The sequence below is a fragment of the Amblyraja radiata genome, chromosome 17, assembly GCF_010909765.2.
Source record: "Amblyraja radiata isolate CabotCenter1 chromosome 17, sAmbRad1.1.pri, whole genome shotgun sequence".
Taxonomy (NCBI): Eukaryota; Metazoa; Chordata; class Chondrichthyes; order Rajiformes; family Rajidae; genus Amblyraja; species Amblyraja radiata.
In genome coordinates this window covers 49,431,798-49,455,355 of record NC_045972.1, presented here as the reverse complement: position 1 = coordinate 49,455,355, position 23,558 = coordinate 49,431,798, and positions in this window count along the sequence as shown.

Sequence of the window (23,558 nt, the reverse complement as noted above, 5' to 3'; positions counted from 1 at the left end):
GTGTGGGAGGAAACCGAAGGTATCTGAAAAAACCTACGCAGGTCACGGGGAGAATGTGCAAACTCCGTACAGATAGCACCTGTAGTCAGGATCGATCCCGGGCTCGTAAGCAAGCGCTGTAAGGCAGCGACTATCACTGCGCCACCGTGAGCTAACCACTTTGTTTCCAGTTTAGCTAAAGTCTTCTCGTAATTTTGATCTCACAGTTTGTGTTGAATTTTTTTGGTAAACTCTTTCTTAATAAACACGTTGCAAGAGTCATTCATGGCTTAGTTACTGCTTTAGCCACATCGTTACCTCCAGAGTTGCATGTCCATATTGATCCTTGTCCATATTGATCCTTAGTCAGTAAGATGACACCTTGACAACCCTTATGCTCTTAATAGGCTTCGAGCAGATCCGTGACTGACTCTCAGATGTTCTACCTCCTCCTTCACTTGTCCACTTTACCCTCTCTGTCCACAGCCCGATCTTGCCATGTGCTATGTGGCTGACACCTGTCATATGCTCCCTCCTGCATCCGACTCCATACCTCCTTGTCATTCAGGGCCAGTAGCCTGTGCTGACCCACCACTGTGTTTAGATGAGTCCAAAACCACCTTTACAAAGGTCACCCGTTGCTCTGCAACATTGGTGACCCTCGGACTATCCTTGATTGGACTTTACTGGCTTGACCTTGCACCTAACGTTATTCCCTTATCATGAAATGCTGGAGTAACTCAGCGGGACAGGCGCATCTCTGGAGAGGAGGAATGTGTAGGTAATGAGTTTCGGGTCGAGACTCCTTCTTCAGACTGGGTCTCGACCCAAAACATCACCCATTCCTTCTCTCCAGAGATGCTGCCTGTCCCGCTGAGTTACTCCAGCATGTTGTGTCTATCTTCGGTTTAGACCAGCTGCATCTGCAGTTCTTCCTACACATTCCCTTTATCCTGTATCTGGACAGTGTGGACGGCTCAATTATGATCATGTATTGTCTTTCTGCTGACTGGACAGCACACAACAAAAGCTTTTCACTGTACCTCGGTACACGTGACAATAAACAAAACTGAATTTCTGCCAATTAGTTTTGACCAAGTTACCTGAGCCAGAACCCTCCTTAATTCACTGAAATTCCTTCTCCTCTCTTTAACCATTTTTGGAATATTTTTGAATCCTTATTTTCTGTAGCATCAGAGGCTTGACAGAAGTGTTTCAAACTATGAGAGGCGTAGACAGGATAGACAGTCAGAACCTTTCTCCTAGGGTGGAAATGTCAAAGACTAGAGAGCGTAGCTTTAAAGAGCCAAGTTTAATGGAGGTGTGTGGGGCGGGTTTTTTTACACAGAGGGTGGTGGGTGCCTGGAACACACTGGTGGAGGCAGATACGATCGTGATGTTTAGATAGGCACGTGGATTGAGAGGTTGAGAAGGAGTTTCTTCCCAGAGGCCATTCGGACTGTAAACGCCTATCTCACCAGGGACTAACTCTACTGAACGTTTTTCCTTCCATTATTTATTATGTAAAAGAATATGTGTGTTATGATTGTGTTTATAGTTTGTTTGGTTGTTTGTCTTTTGCACAAAAGTCCGCGAGCATTGCCACTTTCATTTCACTGCACATCTCGTATGCGTATGTGACAAATAAACTTGACTTGACTTGACTTAACTTGGATATGCAGGGAATGGAGGGATATGGATCACGTGAAGGCAGAGAAGGTTAGTTTAACTTGGCATTATGGTCAGCACCGACATTGTGGGCCGAAGGGCCTGTTCCTGTGCTGCCTTCCATGGTCTATATTCTCCATAAACAACATAAACCTTGGACAAAGAACTACAGAGGCTAGAACTCTGAGATAAAGACACATTAAGGGCGGCAACGGTGGCGCAGCGGTAGAGTTGCTGCCTTACAGCGCTTGCAGCACAGGAGCCCCAGGTTCGATCCCGACCACGGGTGCTGTCTGTACGGAGTTTGTACATTCTCCCAGTGACCGCATGGGTTTTTCCGAGACCTTCGGTTTCCTCCCACACTCCAAAGACGTACAGGTTTGTAGGTTAATTGGCTTGGTGTGTAAGTGTAGATTGTCCCTGGTGTGTGTAGGATGGTGTTAGTGTGCGGGGATCACTAGTCGGCAGGGACTAGGTGGACCGAAGGGCCTGTTTCCGCGCTGTATCTCTAAACTAAAATGAAAGATCATTCTGGGGGTATCCCGCAGGCCAATGATACCTGGGCGAAGGGGAATTTCTTTAGTCAAAGGCGAAACTGAAGGACGGCCATTGACCAAGAATATTAACTTTAGTTCTCTCTCTGACCTGCTGTGAATGTTATGTAGATGCTGGTTTACACCAAATCACTCAATCAAAGACTTTATTGTCATTCAAAAATACACCAACAAATGCAAATCTGAATGAAATTTTGTTGCATCTGGCCCACCGTGCAACATAAAATAACAAAAGGATAAAATAGATACAATAGATAATAGTGGCGACACATTCAAGAGTCTGATGGCTCGGGGGAAGAAGCTGTTGCAAAACCTGGCCGTTCTGTTCCTTATACTGCGATACCTTTTGCCCGAGGGCAGCAGAGTGAACAGTCCATGATGGAGATGTGTGGGGTGGTTTATAATGCTGTTGGCCTTGGACAAGCAACGTTTGCACGCAATGTCCCCGATTGAGGGGAGAGAAGTCCCAATGATTCTTTCAGCCATCCTCACCACTCTCTGCACGGACTTCCAGTCGGAGGCTTTGCAGTCCCCAAACCAGACAGAGATGCAGCTAGTCAAAATGCTCTCTATGGTGCCCCTGTAGAAAGTGGTGAGGATGGGATGGGGGAGGTGAGCTCTTCTCATCCGGCGCAGAAATTGTAAACACTGCTGCGCTCTCTTAACTAGTGAAGCGATGTTTTGTGACCAGGTCAGACTGTTCGTGATCTGTACCCCCAGGAACTTAGTGCTACTGACCAACTCCACATCAATGTCATTAATGTGTAGTGGTGTATGACTGTGCCGGTTTCTCCTGACGTCAACGATGACCTCCTTTGTTTTATCAACATTCTGGATCAGATTGTTTGTGTTGCACCAGTCCACCAGTTATTTCATCTCCTCCCTGTAAGCCAGCTCATTGTCGTCCCGGATAAGGCCCACCACTGTTGTGTCATCTGCGTACTTCATGATAGGGTTTGTACTAAACCTGGCACAAAGATAGACACAAAATGCTGGAGTAACTCAGCGGGACAGGCAGCATCTCTGGAGAGAAGGAATGGGTGACGTTTTGGGTCGAGACCCTTCTTCAGACTGAAGAAACGTCACCAATTCTTTCTCATCTTCCCAAAGGATCGTCCTTTAATTCTGAGTCTCTGGCCTCTAGTCATGGACTCTCCCACTAGTGGAAACATCCTCTCCACATCCACTCTATCCAGGCCTTTCACTATTGGGCTTTCATCATGGTTCCTCTATGCTTCTTCCTCCTCTAGCCTTATATGCTGCACTCTCTCCGAGCACTCTCTGCCCTCTGCCACCTCCCCTGGACATGATGCACTCCGAGGAGAATGTCTCTCCAATATCCAAGCCCTGCAGAAGCTGCTGGATGGGGACATGAATGATAGCAGGCTGCAAATATTATCCCCACACCTAGTTTGTAGCAACTAATGTATCCACTGGTGGGAGAGTCTAGGACTAGAGGTCATAGCCTCAAGATTAAAGGACATTCTTATAGGAAGAAGGGGAATTTCTTTAGTCAAAGGGTGGTGAATCTGTGGAATTCTTTGCCACAGAAGGCTGTGGAGGCCAAGTCAGTGGATATTTTTAAGGCAGAGATAGATAGATTCTTGATTGGTGCGGGTGTCAGGGATTATGGGGAGAAGGCAGGAGAATGGGGTTAGAAGGGAGAGATGATTGAATGGCGGAGTAGACTTGATGGGCCGAATGGCCTAATTCTACTCCTATCACATATGACCTAATAACTGTAGGAATCACCAATGCTTGTAGAATGGCAGGAAAAGTGAGACGCTCAACAGACAGGATGAGAAATGTAATGACCTCTGGATGACCCCTGGGCTGGGTGTTAATATGACCAGAGGTGGCCATATGATGGCAGGTTAATATGTAACCGCAGGCAAGGGACAGAGGTGAGAGCATCCGATTCCTGGAGCATGAATGACAGAGCTGGGACTGATCTTGTAGCGAGGAGGTTAAATGGTGTTACGGTGGAGAGGGTGAATTCATTCAGTAGCAACTGAAAGCTGAAAGCGTGCAGCGCCGAGCCACCAGTGATGAAAATGACGCAGCAGTTTTATGAAGAGGTCTAACTTAAATACTGAGTGGGATGTGGGTGTCGAGATCGGGAGGTGCATGTCTTTGTTGTTAATGAACTAGGAAGATGCAGGTCTTTCAACCACTTAAAGACATTTTGGAACGTTAGGCACTCAAAGCTGGCTTGGAGAAGGAGAGGACTGGATGGTAAATGTTCCCTGGAACAAGATAGTCCAGGAATTCTGCTGACACAGGGGGATTTCATCCACTAACATTGTGGGTAGAACTCCTCTTCCATAAATCCATGCCGAAAATTCACGTTTCTTAGAGGTGCCAATAGACAATAGGTGTAGGAGTAGGCCATTTGGCCCTTCGAGCCAGCACCACCTTTCACTGTGATCATGGCTGATCATCCCCAATCAGTACCCCGTTCCTGCCTTCTCCCCATATCCCCTGACTCCGCTATCTTTAAGAGCTCTATCTAACTCTCTCTTGAAAGCATCCAGAGAATTGGCCTCCACTGCCTTCTGAGGCAGAGAATTCCACAGATTCACAACTTTCTGGGTGAAAAAGTTTTTCCTCATCTCCGTTCTAAATAGCCTACCCCTTATTCTTAAACCGTGGCCCCTGGTTCTGGACTCCCAGAATTTAGCCATTCCTAAACTGAGTGCAGTGCGCAACCTGAGCTAGATAAAGGTTCACTTTATATCCGGCCCGAATAGTCACCTATTTCTTTTCTTCAGAGATACTGCCCAACCCGTTGAGGTACTCCACCAATTTGTGTCTAACTTCAGATAACCCCACTTGTGGTGTTTGGTGTTTATGTACCCCAAGATGTTCTGCCAGCTTCTGAGATCTTTCCATGAGATTCTTTGGGTGCCTGTGCTCCTGCATACTCATTAGTGTCGTTAGATCTACCTTGCCTCATTTCATTCTCTCTGCTAAAACACTGCACCCCAAGCTTCTCTGCAGTTAGGTTTAGCTCTCGGGGCTAACGGATTCAAGGGAATTGGGGAGAAAGCAGGAACGGGGTACTGATTTTGGATGATCAGCCAGGATCATATTGAATGGCGGTGCTGGCTCGAAGGGCTGAATGACCTACTCCTGCACCTTCAGTTCAGTAGGCCCCCCTCGGTCATGACTGACCATGGGTGATGCATCCTAGTTTGCAGGTGATGTGCGGTCGGATGCAAGCCTGGGCGATCGATGTCATATGGAGGACAGACAGGCTGTTGCCCATGCAGCACGTCCCCCCTCTCCACGCCGCTGATCGATCCAAAGGAACAGCAGGGCCGTTACAGTTTGGCACCAGCGCCGTCGCAGGAGCTGCCAGAGCGAGGTTGTAGACAACGACAAACTGCCTTAGGGGCTCCGACTCCGGATTTTCTTGAGGTTTACTCCTGGAGCCTTTTCCATGACTGGATATGTCCACAAGGCAGTGGAGGTTTTAAATCAGAGTTTTCCCTCTCCTAGATGGACTGCCTTCCCAGGCTGACGAGCCCCATCTGCCCGAGACTGGTGGGGGCGGGAGCGTCTACCTTCCCGTGCAGGTCTATAGCACCCGCCCACTGCCCACAGGTCTATAGCACCCGCCCACTGCCCACAGGTCTATAGCACCCGCCCGCTGCCCACAGGTCTATAGCACCCGCCCACTGCCCACAGGTCTATAGCACCTGCCCACTGCCCACAGGTCTATAGCACCTGCCCACTGCCCAGGTTGTCTACATCTCCTGCATCTATTGTCTATGTTTCTATGTTTATTCCACACTGACGCTGACCATTGCACCCACCTCAGTCTTGTTAATCAGCCTGTCACATGGGCATTCTTCAACAAGTCTCAAATGCTCTGTGTATCCATCTACTACAACACCTGCATCAACCTTCCTCTCATCATAGGTTTAATTTGGATTCATCCCAGAGTATCCCTAGTCAGCCCCCCATGTGGAGAATTGTGTTGAGTTTTGGTCGCCCTATTGCAGGAAACATGTGTTTATCTGGAAAGGGTGCAGGGAAGATCCACTAGCATGTTGCCAGCACTCGAGGGCCTGAGCTATAGGGAGAGGTCGAACAGGATAGGACTTGTAGCGCAGGAGGATGAGGGGTGATCTTATAGAGGCGTGTAAGTTCATGAGGGGAATAGATCGGGCAGTCATTTACCGAGACTAGGGAAATCAAGATCCAGCGGACACAAGTTTAAGGTGAGAGGGGAAAGATTTAATAGGAACCTGAGGGGCGACTTTGTAACACAAAGGGTGGTGGGTGTATGGAACGAGCTGCCAGCGGAGGGATTTGAAGCAGGGACTATCACAACATTTAAATACATTTGGCCAGGTACATGGATAGGAAAGGGTTAGAGGGATATGGGCCAAAGACAGGCAGGTGTGGCTAGTGTAGATGAGGCATGGGAAAGTTGGGCCGAAGGGCCTGTTTCCGTGCTGTATCACTCTGTGACTAATCACAGCCCGAATCCAGCATTCCTGATGAACTTCCATGAGCAGCAATTTCAAGCCGACATGTGTAGCAATGTGTCCCATTCACATCACAACTAATTCACATATTTTCATCAGAAGTAGCAACTCTCGGGATAAAATATTTATTTTTTAGTTTCTAACACATGGACTACATTTCCGAAGCTCGGCATGGACAATATAACGTCCCTGAGCCAGTGGTTGGAATCTGAAATGAGATGTGCCTTATTCGCAAAGCTCCATCATTTTGATAGCATGAACTAATGTTCGCAGTCTATTTAGTGCTGCAGCTCAAACATTGTTATTACAAAATTCTGCCATTACAATCATCTTCTATTAAACATTTCCCCTGGTTCTGAAGAAAACGGCATTATATTAGTTAAGGGAATCACTGAAGCATATTTCTGGGAAGAAATACTTTGGCAGTGTCCGTGGGTTTAGTGAGTTGACCTGCAGATGTGGCTTCAGTAAGTTAAACTGCTGCACTAACTTCTGCTTCTGAGGTTCAAGAGGCCCAGAGGGACCAGCGTTGTTCTTATCTTGTTTTTGTCAGTACATCTCTAGGAACACCAAGTAGAGGTGGAACAATTAAATAATGTTTGTGAACACATTTTTCTTCTACATGTACAAGCACCTCACATGTAGTTAGTAAATCACTTTGCAGCGCTTTCTCACAGAGCCACTGCATTTGATATAGATCCAGCAAAAGTCATGAATATATTATGTGTAGGAAGGAACTGCAGATGCTGGTTTAAACCGCAGGTAGACACGAAATGCTGGAGTAACTCAGCGGGTCAGGCAGCATCTCTGGAGAGAAGGAATGGGTGACGTTTCGGGTCGAGACCCTTCTTCATATTCAGTCTACAGTCTGGGGAAGGGTATCGACCCGAAACGTCACCCATTCCTTCTCTCCAGAGATGCTGCCTGACCCGCTGAGTTACTCCAGCTTTTCGTGTCTATCATAAATATATTAGGTTGGCTGGGATAAATATTTTCTAAGGTGTTTCAACACACACATTGCTCCAATAACGGACCACCCCTCACTGATGTTTGGTGCAAGCTCTTTAAATAAACCAAAATCTGTCGTTATCCATTGTATAATGTGACGTAATCAGATTGAAGCAACTACCTGTATGGGATAGGCACAGAGTGCAAGAGTAACTCAGCGGGTCAGGCAGCATCTGTGGAGAACATGGATAGGTGACTTTTCACAGAGTGCTGGAGTAACTCAGCGGGTCAGGCAGCATCTGTGGAGAACATGGATAGGTGACGTTTCACAGAGTGCTGGAGTAACTCAGCGGGTCAGGCAGCATCTGTGGAGAACATGGATAGGTGACTTTTCACAGAGTGCTGGAGTAACTCAGCGGGTCAGGCAGCATCTGTGGAGAACATGGATAGGTGACGTTTCACAGAGTGCTGGAGTAACTCAGCGGGTCAGGCAGCATCTGTGGAGAACATGGATAGGTGACGTTTCACAGAGTGCTGGAGTAACTCAGCGGGTCAGGCAGCATCTGTGGAGAACATGGATAGGTGACTTTTCACAGAGTGCTGGAGTAACTCAGCGGGTCAGGCAGCATCTGTGGAGAACATGGATAGGTGACGTTTCACAGAGTGCTGGAGTAACTCAGCGGGTCAGGCAGCATCTGTGGAGAACATGGATAGGTGACGTTTCACAGAGTGCTGGAGTAACTCAGCGGGGCAGGCAGGCAGGCAGCATCTCTGGTGAGAAGGAATTGGTGACATTTCGGGTCAAGACCCTTCCTCAGACTGCGTGGGATTATGTGTTTTCTAATGCTAGAGCAGACAGTACAAAAGATGGCAGTTCCTTGGTGTCTGGCATTGATCGCATACTATTTTAATACATCTCCGTTGACACTCATGTCTTGCGGTGGTGAATATTGCCTAAATTAGTTAGCCGATTGGTTGCGTAGATTCATGATGAGGCACAGAGGGATCCAGCTCACTTTGTGTGACAGAATAATCAGTGGAAACAAGCAAACTGCCCATCGATTCATTTACTCCACCGTTTTTTAAGTTCATTTATTAAATTATTTAATTTCTACTTCCTAACTGGCAAATTATTGAAATGACACGTCCTTCGATGTGAGGTGTTGTTACTTGTCACAAATGGGTAGGAAAACAAGTTAAACAAGGTGTTGGAATCAATTTCTCATAGCTTTGGGCATTGCAGTTGCATCATCACAACTCCAGTTTGACCTTGTCTAATATCCAGTTGTGTCATATCTGACACATAAGACGTCGACTTCTTAACAAGTTTGTTTCAATAACTAGTGTTTTAGCAGCAATGAGAAGAGAAGGCCTTTAACCATGACAATATTTACATAACATAAAAACAACTTACTCAGATGGTGTTCTGGAAAATCAATATGGACTTGTATCTCTGCATTATAAATGATTTTCTTTTATGTATACTTGTATGTAGTTCGTATGTTTACACTGTGAGACCTCTACAAACGTTTGAACTACACTGAATCAATAGTAGTCAAATGGTGTAACGTCTCTTTAATTAGCAAGCCCGACCAAGTGCAGCAGTTAGTGGGGAGACTGTCATACACATCAGGTGTAGGTGCGATATGTGTGAATGAGAAAATAGATGCAATAAAAACTCTAAACCTTACATCTCTGCAAACTTCAATTACAAGACTCAATTTCTTTTTTTTTTTGGTGATTGTAAATAATGTTTTATTGAGTTTCGGGGAAGCTATAACAAAGACAAGCCTGCATCATAGGGACATGGCCAGTCACCCATACAGTGCAGATAAATGTGCGGTCACAGTGGCACAGCGGTAGAGTTGCTGCCTTACACCGCTCGCAGCGCCAGAGACCCGGGTTCGATCCCGACTACGGGTGCTGTCTGTACGGAGTTTGTACGTTCTCCCCGTGACCTGCGTGGGTTTTCTCTGAGTTCTTCGGTTTCCTCCCAAAGGTTTGTACAGGTTTGTAGGTTAATTGGCTTGGTGTCTATTTAAATTGTCCCTAGTGTGTGCAAGATAGCGTTAGTGTGCGGGGATCGCTGGTCGGAGCGGGCTCGGTGGGCCGAGGGGCCTGTTTCCGCACTGTATCGCTAAACTAAACATGTTTCCACGACAACACTGTGTGGAGAGGAAAGTAAGGCACGGCGTCAGCGATGGGAGCGTGCGTAATGAAGGCTGCAATAGCTGGCGGATGGACTGGAATCCAGATCACTCCTACAAGATGTTCCTTTAGGAAGGTGATGAGGAGGAATATCTTCAGTCAGAGGGTGGTGAATCAGTGGAACTCTTTCCCACGGACGGCTGTGGAGGCCACAAGTCAGTGGATATTTTTAAGACAGAGATAGATAGATTCTTGATTAGTACCGGTGTCAGGGGTTATGGGGAGAAGGCAGGAGAATGGGATTAGGAGGGAGAGATAGATCAGCCATGATTGAATGGCGGAATAGACTTGATGGGCCAAATGGCCTAATTCTGCTCCTATTGCTTATGAAGATGATTCTCAAGAGGTCACAAAGGTCGCGGCCCGTGGTTTTCCTGGATCAGGGCCGCTGCAGGACTTCAAACACGTGGACTGGACTTCGGACTGTTTGTGATCTCAGGTTTTGTTTATTTTAAACTGCACCAAAATTGTGGCGACTGTATATTAATGGTCGTGCCAAAGAGTTTCACTGTGGCGTGCATACGTGACCATACGTGACCACACGTGTCCACACGTGACCACACGTGTCCACACGTGACCACACGTGACCACACGTGCCCACATGTGACAACACAGAACTATTGCAGCGTTTCACAGAGTGCTGGAGTAACTCAGCGGGTCAGGCAGCATCTGTGGAGAACATGGATAGGTGACGTTTCACAGAGTGCTGGAGTAACTCAGCGGGTCAGGCAGCATCTGTGGAGAACATGGATAGGTGACGTTTCGGATCGAGACCCTTCTTCAGACCTAAAACATCTATTTTCTCCAGAGATGCTGCCTGACCCGCTGTTACTCCAGCGCTTTGTGTCGCTTTTTGTACCATCCAGCATCTGCAGTTCTTTGTGTCTCCAGGATGATACTGTTTGCCGGCATATCTCTGGACCACTTGAAGACCTCCAAAATATTGTAGATCAAGTGGAATGGTATTGTCTGATTCTTCACCTCCCGTCAGGTTGATGGGCAGGTGGGAAGGTCAACAATAATGTGAAGCTTTCTCAGTTATAATGAGTTAGAGTGATAATCATATGAGTTAGTATTATGACAGGAATCCAAAATTAGATGATTTGTGTGGGATTGATTTGGAGTCAGTTAATAGTCATATAGCACAGAAACAGGCCCTTTGGCCCAACTTGTCGATGGTGACCAAGGTGTCCCATTTCAGCTAGTCCCATTTGCTCATATTTGGCCAATGTCCCTCTTATCGTTTCCGATCCATATACCTGCCCAAATAACTTTAGCTGTAAATTGTAATCATGTATCGATTGTAATCCGTATTCATGTGCCGTCTTTCCACTGACTGGATAGCACGCAACAAAAGCTTATTACTGTACCTCGTTACACGTGACAATAAACTAAACTGAACTGAAATGTTGTTATTGTACCTGCCTCAACTACTTCCCCTGTGTGGAAAAGTTGCCCCACAGTCATAGAGTGATACAGTGTGGAAACAGGCCCTTCAGCCCAACTTGCCCATACTGGCCAACATGCCCCAAATACACTAGTCATAGAGTGATACAGTGTGGAAACAGGCCCTTCAGCCCAACTTGCCCACACCGGCCAACATGCCCCACCTACACTAGTCATAGAGTGATACAGTGTGGAAACATGCCCTGCGGCCCAACTTGCCCACACCGGCCAACATCTCCCAGCTACACTAGTTCAGCTTAGTTTAGAGACACAGCGCGGAAACAGGCCCTTCGGCCCACCGGGTTCGTGCCGACCAGCGATCCCCGCACATTAACACTATCCTACACCCACCAGGGACATTTTTTACATTTACCAAGCTAATTAACCTACAAACCTGCACATCTTGGAGTGTGGGAGGAAACCGAAGATCTCGGAGAAAACCCACACAGGTCATGGGGAGAAAGTTCAAACTCCGTACAGACAGCACCCGTAGTCAGGATCGAACCTGGGTCTCCGGCGCTGCATTCGCTGTAAGGCAGCAACTCTACCGCTGCACCACCGTGACCGCCTAGTCATATTAAATATTTCTCCTCATTTCTTAAACCTTATGCCACCTAGATCTTGATTCGCCGACCTTGGGAAAAAAAGGCAATTCATCCCATCTATTCCCATCTTGATTTTACAGTATACACCTCTGAGAGATGTTTTAATTTATTTGGCTTTGTATTTATTAAATATTATCTATGATTATTGTGTTTACAGACTTGTAATGCTGATGCAAGTAAGAATTTCATGATGCTACCTTTGGGACATATGACAATTAAATACTCTTGGCCCGCAGACCCTCATACCCCTGTCGTCAAAGGGAAGTTCCATTGCAGAGTGGGGTGAATATATTGTAACATGTAAAGTAAAGGCAATGGAATTCAACACAAGACACAAGGGTAAACTTGCTTTTTTACTCTACACCCGCCCCCACACCCCCCGCCCCCAACCCCAAGCCTTTGTTGTATAACAGCAAGAGAGAAATATGTTGTATCGGGTGAGTGGTATTTTTCCCACGGTGGGGGAAGTCAAGAACTAGATGGCTGAGGTTTAAGGAGAGAGGGGAAAGATTTAATAGGAACCTGAGGGGCAAGTGTTTGTGTAGAGAGTGGGACGTGATGCTGAGCTTTATTCACCAGTTCACTGCCTGTATCCAAAGTTTAAATGATCAATCCTCGATGTGTTTATGGTAAAGTATCACGGACATGATTCTGTACACAAACCTGGTATTGCAAAGAAACTGCAGATGCTTTAATCTTGTGTAAACACAGAGTGCTGGAGTAACTCAGCGGGTCAGGCAGCATCTGTGGAGAACATGGATAGGTAATGTTTCAGGTCTGGACCCTTCTTCAGATTCTGTTCAGAGGGGACAGGTACATGGTTAGGACAGGTTTGGAGGGATATGGACCAAGCGTAGGCAAGTGTGACTAGGGTAGCTGGGACATTGTTGGCCGGTGTGGGCGTGTTGGGCCGAAGGGCCTGTTTCCACACTGTATCACTCTATGTGACCTCTGTCTTTGGCTGAGAATCAGTCCAATAGACAACTCCTATTACAGATGTTAAAGTTAGTTAATAGCATCCATTCCATATGTATACATCAACGTCAATTATATTATCAAATGAGAAGGGTCTCGAGACGAAACGTCACCCATTCCTTCCCTCCAGAGATGCTGCCTGTCCCGCTGAGTTACTCCAGCATTTTGTGTCTATCTACATTATTACAGTTCAATTGCAATAATAATTTGAACATTGAGTTGGTCAGAGTTTTTATACACCATATAATATTACATAAAACTGAATTAGACTCTGGCTACACTTCTTCAATTTACTAGCATGCTGTGTTAGTTAATTTTATTGAAAACTAATCACATTAATTTAAAAGCTTAAGGATCATCATATCTGTGATGGTAGTTTTTAAAATTTGTCTTCATCTTGAACGAGAATTTTTTACCATTGTTTTATGTTCGATGTGTTGAGCTCGCAGTTGTCTCTGTGTATTTCAAATTAACTAGCCCTCTGCTAAGCAAGCAGCAACACCTGATGCCGGGCGCTGCCGCCTTGAAAATTCCAAGCAGCTTCTCTCAAATAATACTGTTCCCGTGAGAGGGAACTGGGCTGATCTATAGAACGAGACAGGGGTGGTGCTGAACTGAATCACTGGGATCAGGTTAGAGTGGAAACTAAACTGGCACAAAGCCTTGGCTATTTCCCTTCTAGTTATATCAGGAATTTAGATGGCCCATGAGTACGATAACATCATAATATATTACTGTACTTTGAATATGTTTTAATGAAGAAACTTAGAAACGCAGTTATAAAATAAGCAGATGTGGAGCCATTTACGCAGTCGCCCTGGATTCCCTTGATTTGTGTTGATCCCCAAACAACAAAACCCATGCACTTCACAGCCAGATTAATAAATGTTGGGCCTTTTATACAATGTAATTGGCTGGTTAGCAGATTTAAAAGCATTAGAGGATCATTGTTACAACGGTGTAGGAATTACTGCTACTTTTATTCTAGTGAACACTCCAGCGATAGTTCCAAAACTCTGCCTTGCTGCAATTTTGTTATGGCTGATAAATTCTGATGAAATATTTAACATTCCTCCCATTATTTATGAACACAGTAAATTGCAGCCTGGAAATTGCATCTATTACCAACATAAAAGTGGCTTCATCCCAGCTGCCTTACGCCTGCATTCATCTACAGTTGTAAGCAAGCAACCTACATAGAACACATGCCTGATGCAAAGTGCTGGAGTAACTCAGCGGGTCAGGCAGCATCTGTGGAGAACATGGATAGTTGACGTTTCACAGAGTGCTGGAGTAACTCAGCGGGTGCAGCAGCATCTATGGAGCGAAGGAAATAGGCAACGTTTCGGGACGAAACCCGTAAGGGTTTCGGCCCGAAACGTTGCCTATTTCCAGAAGGATTTCGGCCCGAAACGTTGCCTATTTCCTTAGCTCCGTGGGTCAGGCAGCATCTGTGGAGAACATGGATAGGTGACGTTTCACAGAGTGCTGGAGTAACTCAGCGGGTCAGGCAGCATCTGTGGAGAACATGGATAGTTGACGTTTTGGGTCGAAACCCTTTTTCGAGACCCGAAATGTCACCTATTCCTTCTCTCCAGAGATGCTGCCTGACCCGCTGAGTTACTCCAGCGTTTTGTGTCTATCTTCGGTTTAAACCGGCAGCTGCAGTTCCTTCTTACAGATGTGTCTGATGATTCTCTGTCACTTGTCTTGCACCTGATGGTTTCACAAGTCACGCACACACACGCACGCTTCCTCCATTGTGATATCTATGGAGTGCAACCTATGGCCACAGGGGCAGCACTGCGACGCAGCGGGTAGAGCCACTGCCTCACAGCACCAGAGACCCGGGTTTGATCCTGGCCATCGTTGCTGTCTGTGTGGAGTTTGCATGATTCCCCTGTGACTTGTGGGTTTCCTCCCACATCCCAAAGTCTAGAGGGTTTGTAAGTTAATCGGCCCTCTGTAAAAATTGTCCCGCGGTATGTACGGAGTGGTGGTGAATATTCGTTAACCGAGAACAAGTGTGAACGGGTGATCGATGGTCAGTAGGGACCCAATGGGCCGAAGGGCCTGTTTCCATGCTGTAATGCTGAACTAATCTAAACTGCTGTTGACCACTCTGTAGTACAACCAAGTAAGGCCACACTTCTTAGTTACATCTACCTCCAGTACAGGGGGAAACTCTAATTCGGGAAGATTAGAGCGGGCATCTTCAGAACGGTCCAGCCCTTTCCGCATCCATAGAATGTGCGACACTCACACCTCTCCACAGGTATATGGATAGGACAGGTTTGGAGGGATCTGGGCCAAATGCAGGCAGGTGGGACTAGTGTAGCTGGGACATGTTGGTGGGTGTGGATGAGTTGGGCCAAAGGGCCTGTTTCCACACTGTATAACTCTATGACTAGTGTAGCTGGGGCATGTTGGTGGGTGTGGGTGAGTTGGGCCAAAGGGCCTGTTTCCACACTGTATAACTCTATGACTAGTGTAGCTGGGGCATGTTGGTGGGTGTGGGTGAGTTGGGCCGAAGGGCCTGTTTCCACACTGGATATCTCTATGACTAGTGTAGCTGGGGCATGTTGGTGGGTGTGGGCGAGTTGGGCCGAAGGGCCTGTTTCCACACTGTATAACTCTATGACTATCTTCGGTTTCCTCCCACACTCTAAAGACATACAGGTTTGTAGATTAATTGGCTTGGGTTTGTGTAAATCGTCCCTAGTGTGTGTAGGCTTGTGTTAATGACTCTATGACTCTATGAGTCTATCACCAGTAGACTAGCAACCTTCCCATTCTGGAACAACACATGATATACAGGGGAATCTCAGCGGGTCAGGCAGCATCTGTGGACAGAAATGGGCAGATGACATTTCAGGTCAGGACCTTTCTCTGCCCCGTGGAATGAAGTTCTCTTCTGTGGATTCGGGGTTCAATCATTCTGCCTCTACCAGCCCTTCTCCCCCTGAGTTCCTCCACACTTGGGCCTGGGGAGTGATCCGTGGCACTACAGTCAAAGGAGAAAAGATTCCACTCCTTGAAACCGGAGTAAACTAAGTTGTTATATCTTTCAAAGCAACACCACTGCAAGAAAGAGGATTCGCAGCTTTTCAGTCAAAGCCGAGAGTTTTGTTGGTTAATGGACCAGGGAGGTCGGCCGTTTCCTACTTTGACAGCTCGTGCCTATTCCCACATGCCTCCACTGCACATCCAATCACAATGTTTTGTAGTGCAACATGTTTTCCAGGAAGGGCTGTCAACAGTAGCTCCATCCCACTGACGTGATGCCCCACCTCCTGAGCTCAATGCTGACAGGTTTCTCATCACCTGCTCCCAACCTCACCTGGACAGGTTGCATCACCTGTCCTCAGGTGGAAACACGTCTGAGCTGCTAGGTGTTGCCTGTCTATCTCACATTCGACCCTCTACAAACTGCACAAACACCTCCAGAAAACCAAACAAATTAACTGCTCGTGTGGGAAGGAACTGCAGATGCTGGTTTACACCGAAGATAGACACAAAATGCTGGAGTAACTCAGCGGGACAGGAAGCATCTCTGGAGAGAAGGAATGGGTGATATTTCAGGTTGAGACCCTTCTTCAGACACTTCAGTCCTTCTTCATTCTGAAGAAGGGTCTTGACCTGAATCGTCACCCATTCCATCTGTCTGGAGATGCTGCCTGTCTCGCTGAGTTACTCCAGCATTTGGTGTCTATCTTCAAACTAACTGCTTATGTTCCATGGCTGGATTAGGCTGGCACGCCTCCTCACACAACAGTGGACGTTGCCACTGAGAGAGTAACTTGGCTCTAGAGTACAGTGAGTTATCATAATCACACTTGGAGCTAACATGTACAACTACTTCACAGAGTCTTCAGCCATACAGCAGGGAAACAGGCCCTTCGGCCCATCAGGCCTGTGCTGACCATCAACCACCATTTACGCTAATCCTACAGTAATCCAGACCTAGTCATCCTACACTCCACACGTCATTGGGATGCAGTGAGGAAACCGGATCAGGCAGATGTGGTCACTGGGAAAACATGCAGACTCCACACAGACAGTAACCAATGCCAGGGTTGAACCTGGATCTTCGGTGCTGCTTGACAGCTGCACCACCCGCTGCATTACCCTCTTTCTCATATTTAATGAGTTTATTCTATTCTCCAACCCACACAGATCATAAGGTCATAAGGAGTAGGAGCAGAATTAGGCCATTCGGCCCATCAAGTCTACTCTGCCATTGAACCATGGCTGATCTATCTCTCCCTTCTAACCCCATTCTCCTGCCTTCTCCCCATAACCTCTGACACCCGTACTGATCAAGCCATGTACATTTACATGCGTGTAACATACATAACATGTACATACAAGGCATCGCCTTCTTTGGAAATAAAGCCTGGGTCACATATTGACATTATTTAAGGATTTGACCAATAGAAACGTCCTGAATTATGATCTCCTAGAGAGGATTTGGGTTTAGTTCCAGCTTTTTGACGAGAAACACGGTGGAATTTTGAATCGTTCCTTCGACACTCTCCATGGGACCAATGTGGGAATACACACAAGGACAGATAACCCATTGACTTTCTCTTCTATATTAGGAATTAACTAAATGTGTGTGGTCTTCTAATACTTTCATGCTGCTGTGTTGACAACATGGGCTCGAATGCTTACGACTGACAGGAGAAATGTCCTGACAGAGGGACTGGAAGCTTCAGACGTCTCTTGCCCAGAAGTTGAATGAATAATTACTTTAATGTCACATGTCACAAGTCACAGCGAAACTCAAAATGACAAAGTTTCCCACGCCGGCTTCTCTATTATTCCCAGCGGCTTGTCCTCCACTTCCAAGTGTTCAACACAGTTCATTTGTTCTAGACTCAGACTGATTCCAAACTGTAACTCAGCGGGTCAGGCAGCATCTGTGGAGAACATGGATAGGTGACGTTTCACAGAGTGCTGGAGTAACTCAGCGGGTCAGGCAGCATCTGTGGAGAACATGGATAGGTGACGTTTCACAGAGTGCTGGAGTAACTCAGCGGGTCAGGCAGCATCTGTGGAGAACATGGATAGGTGACGTTTCACAGAGTGCTGGAGTAACTCAGCGGGTCAGGCAGCATCCCTGAGAACATGGATAGGTGATGTTTTGGGTTGGGACTCTTCTTCATAAGTTAATTGGTTCCAGGAGCAGAATTAGGCCATTCGGCCCATCGTGCAGTCTGTCATTCAATCATGGCTGATCTATCTCTCCCTCCTAACCCCATTCTCCTGCCTTCTCCCCATAACCTCTGACACCCAAACTAATCAAGAATCTATCTATCTCTGCCTCAAAAATATCCATTGACTTGGCCTCCACAGATTCACCACCCTCTGGCTAAAGAAATTCCTCTGCATCTCTTTTCTAACGGTACGTCCTTTTATACTGAGGCTGTCTGAAGAAGGGTCTCGACCCGAAACATCACCCATTCCTTCTCTCCAGAGATGCTGCCTGTCCCGCTGAGTTACTCCAGAATTATGTCTCTATCTTTGGTGTAAACCAGCATCTGCAGTTCCTTCCTATACATTCCGAGGCTGTGCCCTGTGGTCCCAGACCCTCCTACTGGTGGAAACGTCTTCTCCGCATCCACTACAGAGTTAGATTTAGCTCTTAGGGCTAACGGAATGTGGAGAAAGCAAGAACGGGGTACTGATTTTGGATGATCAGCCATGTATATATTTTACTGTTCCATTATTCTATGTTCGCTCTTCTGGGTGAGATGCTAACTGCATTTCGTTGTCTCTGTACTGTACACTGCACAATGATAATAAAGATTGAATCTGAATCTGAATCTGATCATATTGAATGGCGGTGCTTGTTCGAAGCACTGAATGGCCTCCTCCTGCACCTATTGTCTGTGTTCCACTCAGTCCAGGCCATTCTTCAGACGGAGGGAATTACCTGGGCAGTGTTTGCGGTTTGTAATGTTTGTGATACTGCATGGGCAGCACACAGCTGAGTGTCACGCTGATAGCACGGAGATTTGCCTGGTGTGATGGTGAGTAATGGTGTCCAGGCGCCCAGCTCGGCTTTAGTCCTCTCCAGTTGATTTTACTTCACCAGTTGAAAAATGATACACATGCTGCTTTTAGATTCTTTTTCCTGAGTAGATTTCAATGCAGTGCTTCAGTGTCTCTCCACATTATAATTGAAGTTATTTTTCAGCTCCTGATAACAGACTCAGGCAGGCCACCAAATACATTATTGTACAGGCATCAGAATGAAGCTATCACTCTGTGATTGACAAGCCACAAAGGATGTCATGGCAAACACTATTTTATCAAGAGGTATTATCATCTGATATCACTCTCCATAAAACTAGATGGATGTAATTGGCCTCTCATATCAGTATTAAGAAGCATGCTGGTAAAACCGGATCCCAAGCACCCTGCTTAAAGGTTCCTGGATACCACAAAGATGGGGTTGTTTAAGAAAGAAATGCAGATGCTGGAAAATTCGAAGGTAGACAAAAATGCTGGAGAAACTCAACGGGTGAGGCAGCATCTATGGAGCGAAGGAATAGGTGACGTTTCAGGTCGGGACCCTTCTTCTGACTGATGAAGGGATAGGTGACGTTTCGGGTCGAGACCCGGAAGGGTCTCGACCCGAAACGTTATCTATTCCTTCACTCCATAGATGCTGGAGACACTCAGCGGGTGAGGCAGCATCTATGAAGCGAAGGAATAGGCAAACATTTTTGTCTACCTACAAAGATGGGGGTGGCCGTTTACTGGAATATTTAGCGCACTGAATTCAGGTGTTTAATTTAGTTTAGTTTAGTATAGTGATACAGCGTGGAAACAGGCCCTTCGGCCCACCGAGCCCGCACCGACCAGCGATCCCCGCACACTAACACCATCCTACACACACCAGGGACAATTTTACACATACACCCAAGCCAATTAACCTACAAACCTGTACGTCTTTGGAGAGTGTGGGAGGAATCCAAAGATCTTGGAGAAAACCCACGCAGGTCATGGGGAGGGCGTACAAACTCCGTACAGACAGCACCCGTGGTCGGGATGGAGCCAGGGTCTCCGGCGCTGTGAGGCATCAACTCTACCGATGCGCCACCGTGCCCCGCCCCACTGCACCATGGCCCTGTTAATATATATGCAGCAGGAGATGGTTTTTCTGCGTGGGAGTTCAGCAACAGAGAATGTCCGAAGACTCAGAGCAAGGCCAAACCCAAAGTGGAGTAACAGCACCTCATATTCTGCTTGGGCAGCTTACAGCCCAGCGGTATGAACATTGACTACTCTAACTTCAAGCAACCCTTGTATACCCTCTCACTCTGTCCCTCCCCCACCCAATTCCTACTAGCTTGTCATCTTGTTGAGTCTCGTTGTCTGTAACTCATTTTCACCCAGCTCACAGCTATCAATGGCCTGTTTCATTTATCATCGCTACTTCCATTCATTTGTTCTATATCTCACTTCAGCTCCATCTGGATCTCCTGTTTCCCTTTCCCGTGACTATTAGTCTGAAGAAGAGTCTCGACCCGAAACATCACCTATCCATGTTCTCCACAGATGCTGCCTGACCCGCTGAGTTACTCCAGCACTCTGTGAAACGTCACCTGTCCATGTTCTCCACAGATGCTGCCTGACCCGCTGAGTTACTCCAGCACTCTGTGAAACGTCACCTGTCCATGTTCTCCACAGATGCTGCCTGACCCACTGAGTTACTCCAGCTTTTACTGCCTGTCTTCCTAGCTTTAAGTAATAGTGAGCGAGACTGTCTTTGTGAATTACAGAAACAAGTCTGTGCCTGCCAAGTAACGGCAAGGAGGTGAAGGAACAATCTGCCCAACATCTGTTACTGGGTCTCCAAACCAGATGTATCTGGTGTCCGCTAGAATTAACATATCCTCCTGGCGATCAAGGAAGAAAATCCTCTTCCCCAGCATTTCCAACACTTTCCATAACCATAAGGAATGGATGACATTTCGGGTCAGACTGAAGTCAGGGTCTCGACCCGAAATGTCGCCCATTCCTTCTTTCCAGAGATGCTGCCTGTCCCGCTGCATTCCAGCATTTGTCTATCTACTTATTAAATGTTTGGCTGACTAGCAAGTCATCAGTTGTGGTTACAAGGAATCTGATGGAATTTGATGTGCAGGAAGGAACTGCAGATGCTGGTTTACACCGAAGACAGACACAAAATGCTGGAGAAACTCAGCGGGACAGACAGCGTCTCTGGAGAGAAGGAATAGCTGCCCTTTCAGGTCACAACCCTACTTTAAACCCAAAACGTCAGCTGTTCCTTTTCACAAGAGATGCCGCCTGTCCCGCTGAGTCACTCCAGCACTCTGTGAGTTGTGAGTCTGTGGAATTCTCTGCCTCAGAGGGCGGTGGAGGCAGGTTCACTGGATACTTTCAAGAGAGAGCTAGATAGGGCTCTTAAAGATAGCGGAGTCAGGGGATATGGGGAGAAGGCAGGAACGGGGTACTGATTGGGGATGATTAGCCATGATCACATTGAATGGCGGTGCTGGCTTGAAAGGCTGAATGACCTACTCCTGCACCTATTGTCTCTAGAAACATCACCTATCCATGTTCTCCACAGATGCTGCCGGTCTCACTGAGTTACTCCAGCATTTGTGTCTATTTTCTGTTTAAACCAGCATCTGCAGTTCTTTCCGACTTAAGTGATAGGTGGATACAGGTGAGGTGGGGGGGGGGGGGTTGGGGGGGGAGGGGGATAGTTTAGTTGGCAGAGGGTGGAGACAGTGACTAATGCTAGAGATAAAGATACGTTGAGATAGTTTTCAACAATTGCAATAACTCACAGTGCAAGAACCAATGTCTCATCTCATTTGGCATTTACCGTTTGTTTGTGTAGCTTAGATATCAATGCTCCTGTCACTAGAATCATCACCTTATTTACTCGATCCAAACTATTATTTTTTTTCGAATACTTCTATGAAACCTACTCTTTGTCCTGACATTATTCAGCATTTTAATTGATAGCTGTGTCCATCATATCACAGCTGAATTCCCACTGCAGTTGAATACCAACATACAATTGTCAATGAGAAGAGAGGGATGGATGATCTAGCTGTGAGATTCTCAGATGCAAGCCATCTATCTGAAGTCTCTACTACACTGGGCTATTTAGGTTTAGTTTTGATTAGAGATACAGCGTGGAAACAGGCCCTTCGGCCCACCGAGTCTCCACTGACCAGCGATCCCCCGCACATTAGCTCCACCCTACACACATTAGGGGCCAATTTTACATTTAGACCAAGCTAATTAACCTACAAACCTGTACGTCTTTGGAGTGTGCGAGGAAACCGAAGATCTCGGAGAAAACTCATGCAGGTCACGGGTAGAACGTGCAAACTCCATGCAGACAGCACCCGTAGTCAGGTTCGAATAGAAACATAGAAAAATAGGTGCAGGAGTAGGCCGTTCGGCCCTTTGAGCCATTCAACATGATCATGACTGATCATCCAAAATCATTATCCCGTTCTTGTTTTTCCCCCATATCCCTCGATACCAAGATGGCGGCGCTGGCTTAACAGCTGCGGTCCACCTGCAGTCCGTCCGGTTTTTTCTTTCTTTTTGTTCCTTTGTCATGTTTTTAGTTAATTTTGTTTTATTAAGTTGTGTATGTGTGTGGGTGGGGTGGGAGAAACATGTTTTGGTCTCTTCCTTCGGGGGATGGGACTTTTTTAATGTCGTATTCCCCGTCCCTGTCTCCGTCTGCGCCGTGTTCTAACGGCGGAGCTGGCGGCCTCAGAGCTGTGGCAGCTCTCCAGCAGCAGCGGCAGCGGTGACCCGACTAGGCCTCGGGGCTGTAGCACGGTTGAGCCGCGGGACTTACCATCACCCGGTGGGGTCACAACATCTGGAGCCTGGATCGTCTCGGCACAGAGGGAGAACAAAGAGGGAAGAGACAGAGACTTTAAGATTTTGCCTTCCACCACAGTGAGGAGGTGCCTGGTGAACTCACTGTGGTGGATGTTAAATTTGTGTTGATTGTGTGTTTTTGTCATTTTTATTATATGTATGACTGCAAGGAAACAAAATTTCGTTCAGACTGAAAGGTCTGAATGACAAATAAATTCAATTCAATTCAATTCAATACCCTTTAGCCGTAAGAGCTAAGTCTAACTCCGTCTTGAAGCTGGTCTCTGGCGCTGTAAGGCAGCAACTCTACCACTGCACCACCATGCTCTCCATCTCATGGTTCCAATATACTCAAGCATGGTTGTGTTACTATTCCCCACGGAGGGCACAGTAACTAGGAGGAGCTTTCCTCTCATGCCTGCTTTCCCTATTTAAACCCTAATGATGGCGTTCTCCAATTTACTGAACGCATTTGTTGGGGGTGGCACGGTGGCGCAGCGGTAGAGTTGCTGCCTCACAGCACCAGTGACCCGGGTTTGACCTTGACCACGGGTGCTGTCTGTACGGAGTTTGCACGTTCTCCCTGTGACCGTGTGGGTTTTCTCCGGGCGCTCCAGATTCCTCCCACACTCCAAAGGCGTGCAGGTATGTAGGTTAATTGCTTTGGTTAAAAAAAATAATAATTTGTCCCCAAGATAGACACAAAATGCTGGAGTAACTCAGCGGGACAGGCAGCATCTCTGGAGAGAAGGGTGACATTTCGGTTCGAGACCCTTCTGTGTCGATAG